The 5,000-nt window shown below is 34.8% G+C and overlaps 1 protein-coding gene across 1 annotated transcript in view; it reads left to right on the plus strand.

Moving 5' to 3' along the window:
- Positions 1-5,000, plus strand: part of LOC136826085 (uncharacterized) — a 123,334-nt gene that overhangs the window by 83,814 nt on the left and 34,520 nt on the right. The gene's annotated exons all lie outside the window — the stretch shown is intronic.

The following is a 5,000-nucleotide window of genomic DNA, read 5'->3' on the forward strand; positions in this document are numbered from 1 at the left end:
TGCTTTTTTGTTAGTATGCTCGTAAAGAGGTTATTTTGTGGTTATTTTTGTATGCGTGTGATGTATATTAATATGCATGTTTTGGTATGCATGTGATGTATATTGATATGTATACAGCTGACCTATGTGACGTTCAATATATATGTTTATGTATGTAACACACACACACACACATATATATATGTATACACACACATTATACCAGCATACACAGTACGTTTAAGAAAATAGTCAGATATAAAATACATATTATGATAATGCTCACCACAGAGAGAGAGAGAGAGAGAGAGAGAGAGAGAGAGAGAGAGAGAGAGAGAGAGAGAGAGAGGTTATTACAACCAAAATACTAAATGATTCCCGCAAAAAGAGAAAGATATATTTCCACCTGCACCAGAAGAGGCGACCACACTTTGGAGCCTCAGTATAGAGAGAAAGTCTCTTGGTATCATAAAACAGCGTTCGCTTTTTATGATGCCAAGTAATAACTTTATGAAGGAGAAGAAGAAGAAGAAGAAGAAGGACTTGAAAATAGAGTCCAGAAGTTATGATTTTGAACTTGATATTTAGAGATGATTGGTTATCCTTTTTCTTGGAGTGATTTTGATATTCTTGAGGCGCTGGTACATCAAAATTGGTTATGTACTCGACCTGAGAGGCGGTAATTGTCTTTGTAATGGGAACTGTATGACCAATATTATATATATATATATATATATATATATATATATATATATATATATATATATATATATATATATATATATATATATATATATATATACATACACACAGTATAAAGCTTTGCCTTTCGTTCAGTTTTATGTTCCTAAAAACTATAATGACCATGCATTTTAAAATCACACCCTGTACAGCTATGGTAATATACAGTATTAGCTTTAAAACTCTGAATTTATCTAAAATACTTTTATAGTTATTCTGCTGGTATTTAACCCTTGTTGATTTAAAACACTCAAGAATGTATTCCCCTAGCATTTATTTAAAACATTCCAATATTTACTATAATACCATTTACACAAAAGCACTCATTAAACCTGCATTGATTTTCACCGAAGTAAAAAAAAAAAAAAATTGAAGAAATGTTGAACTTGAGAGAAGCACGTGAATGCAATCAACGCATCGTGTCATGTACATCTCAAGCCACAGTTTTGACTCTGTGGGCACATTTTGATAAGAGAAGCCGTGTAAAAAAAAAAAAAAAAAAAAAAAAAAAAAAAAAAATAATATATATATATATATATATATATATATATATATATATATATGTATGTATATATATACATATATATATATATATATATATATATATATATATATATATATATATATATATATATATATATATATATATATATAATATTCGTCGATATTTTTCGTGGAATAATATTTCTCAGAATGAAATTTTCATTACGTGTATGACTTTACTGATATATCCTAAAACAAAAGAATAAAGACACTCATTTACTGCGTAAAAACACTGCATACACACACACACACACCTCTGGTCACTCACTGACAGCGCGCAGAACGCGCGCATTAAATTCATTAGCTGCGCAATTTAGGGAGAATCAGGTGTAGACAAAAGTGTTTAACGGCGTGTTATCACGCCTTATTCTCGTCGTTCGTCTTCGTAATTGTTCCCACGGGGAGTTACTGACCTCAAGAGAGAGAGAGAGAGAGAGAGAGAGAGAGAGAGAGAGAGAGAGAGAGAGAGAGAGAGGAAAATAAAGGTTGTTTTTCTACAAGTCATTAGAATATTTAGAATATTTGATACAAGTATGAGAGTAAAATTTATATTTAAGAGAGAGAGAGAGAGAGAGAGAGAGAGAGAGAGAGAGAGAGAGAGAGAGAGAGAGAGAATAATAGTTGTTTGATACAAGTATTTAAGATTTATATTTGCCAGAGAGAGAGAGAGAGAGAGAGAGAGAGAGAGAGAGAGAGAGAGAGAGAGAGAGAGAGAAAGGTGACACATTCACATGAATAGCTTTAGTAGATGTATTTAACTTTATATATGAATACATGACATGTATTTAAATTCTGTTAAATACTTTAAGTTATTTGTAAACTTAAAAAAAAACTCCTTTATACAGTGCACCTTTTTATATTCACTGTAGAGCTTCGGTTTTTCTAAAGCAAAAGCTTTCCACGCCATCTGTAGAGCTCTATACACATTTCGCCCGGTAAACAACATAATTTTTTAGTTTTCTGTAAAAGAAAACTATTGTGCCGGCTTTGCCTGTCCGTCCGCACTTTTTTCTGTCCGGCCTCAGATCTTAAAACCTACTGAGGCTAGAGGGCTGCAAATTGGTATGTTGATCATCCACCCTCCAATCATCAAACATACCAATTTGCAGCCCTCTAGCCTCTGTAGTTTTTATTTTATTTAAGGTTAAATTTAGCCATCATCATGCTTCTGGAATCTACATAGAATATGCCACCACCGGGCTATGGTTAAAGTTTCCTGGGCTGCGGCTCATACAGCATTATAGCGAGACCACGGAAAGATAGATCTATTTTCGGTGGCCTTGATTATACGCTGTAGCTGCCGTACAGAAAACTCGATTGCGCCGAAGAAACTTCGGCGCATTTTTTACTTGTTTTTCTCTCTCATTTTACAAATTACCGCAGAATAAACGAGAGAGCAGAGATTGATCGTAAAAAGGAAAGGGAAATTCTGAGGTACACTTCAATGCAAACCACAAAATCTGCCAGAGAAATTTTGGGAAAGAGTGTGTGTCTATTTTTTATGTAAAATCTTGCGTTTTCGAAATTGGGTCTTTGTTTAGGACTGTACAGGGTCCGTTTATGAATTGAGCTAATAATAATAATAATAATAATAATAATAATAATAATAATAATAATAATAATATATTTTGCCAATGGGCCTTATTGTCTCTATTTTCTATTTATCTTTTGAACATTGCGTTTTTCGAAACTGGGTCCGCGTTTGGAAGGGTTAGATTTGAGTCTATCCTTTGATTTCAATTGAATATAGAATTTAGCCCAAAGGCCAAGCGCTGGGACCTATGAGGTCATTCAGCGCTGAAAAGGAAATTGACAGCAAAAGGTTTGAAAGGTGTAACGGGAGGAAAACCTCAAAGCAGTTGCACTATGAATCAATTGTTAGAGGAGGGTGGACATTAAGATGGAAGAAAGAGACTATGAAAGGAGGTACAGTAATCCTTTGATTTGAGCTAATAATAATAATAATAATAATAATAATAATAATAATAATAATAATAATAATAATAATAATGTTTGCAAATGAACCTTTCTTTTTAACCAGACTGTAAAGATTATTTAATACACCAGCAATCTTTATTAAAAAAAAAACTACTTAATGTAAATAAAAAAAATTCCAGCTTTCCAAAAGCACTGGTCTGGGAAGGGACAGAGAGACAAGACCAAGTGTCTCCGATTCGCGGTTATTTAGTGAGCTAGTCTTTGGGAGGGGGCAGGGTAGGAAGCCAGGGGACTTCTCATATGTCAGTGGAGGGGTCCCCGACCCCCAGTTGTCACCGTTGGCTCGAAAGCTGGCGGTTGGTTTAGGCCTTTCTTTGGAGCGGCTCCCCCCAATGTTCTGGCGATACTGCCCGCCTCCTCCTTTTAAACCTGACGGGCGATTAAACATCTGCTACTTGGCGCCGGAATGTTATAAAGATTCTCTCTCTCTCTCTCTCTCTCTCTCTCTCTCTCTCTCTCTCTCTCTCTCTCTCTCTCTCTCTCTCTCTCTTAGTATCACTGAATATTTGGACAGTGCCTTTTAGAAATGGAGAAATGATCTGTACAGTAAAATATTTTTTATTCTGTATGTTTGGCCATATATTATGCCAAGTTCGTCTCTCTCTCTCTCTCTCTCTCTCTCTCTCTCTCTCTCTCTCTCTCTCTCTCTCTCTCTCTCTCTCTTAGTATCACTGAATATTTGGACAGTGCCTTTTAGAAATGGAGAAATGATCTGTACAGTAAAATATTTTTATTCTGTATGTTTGGCCATATATTATGCCAAGTTCGTCTCTCTCTCTCTCTCTCTCTCTCTCTCTCTCTCTCTCTCTCTCTCTCTCTCTCTCTCTCTCTCTCTCTATATATATATATATATATATATATATATATATATATATATATATATATATATATATATATATATATATATATATATATATATATATATGTGTGTGTGTGTGTGTGTGTGTGTGTGTATATACATATATATACATAAGATGCATATACATAACTATGCATTCATGTGTATATGTTTGTATGTGCATAGTTATATTTATGAATGTACGTATTGGCGTAAATTGGCTGTATAGAAGCTGACGGTCTTTCCATAATCATTCTATGTTCATTGAAAAAAAAATATCACTGACAATAACGTTGATCATTCTCTGCTGCATTGTGAGCCAAATTCTCCCAGCAGACTTAACACGTACTTCTGTATGAAATTATAATCAATACTGATATCGATTTGAGTTAGTACACGCCAAATGAATGTCCCGTATTTTAAGAATATTCAGACGTAAAATATCTGTTCTAACTTGGCGCTATAAACAGTAATAGCCTTCGTAACTTGACGAAGCATTTTCTGCCTTAAAGTGGAAGACTACAGTATCTGCAAAAATACAAAACTGAGAAGAATGGTAGATACTCCCTTGCCTTACTACTGATTTTGCAGATGCTGCAAATGGGAGCCCCTAAATACTCGCGGAAAGCATTGAAGAAGAATCATTCTGACTGCAGTAACTTGCGTATTAGTGCTTCACGAGCCCAATAAGTGGCATATCTCAATTTCGAAAACTTTGCAGACACTGCAGTTTTCCATTTTAAGTCAGTTTTATAGACGCAACTCGCATTACGTGAGAGAAGTATTGCCGAGTGTTACGTTCGGTAACTTCTCACCTTATTTATAGACGAGTCGTCTTCGTTCCTCCGACCAAACGCTAGCAACAACAACGTGCCTACCTTCCTAACTCAACCACACCTCC

This window comes from Macrobrachium rosenbergii, chromosome 40 (assembly GCF_040412425.1).
Source record: "Macrobrachium rosenbergii isolate ZJJX-2024 chromosome 40, ASM4041242v1, whole genome shotgun sequence".
Lineage (NCBI taxonomy): Eukaryota > Metazoa > Arthropoda > Malacostraca > Decapoda > Palaemonidae > Macrobrachium > Macrobrachium rosenbergii.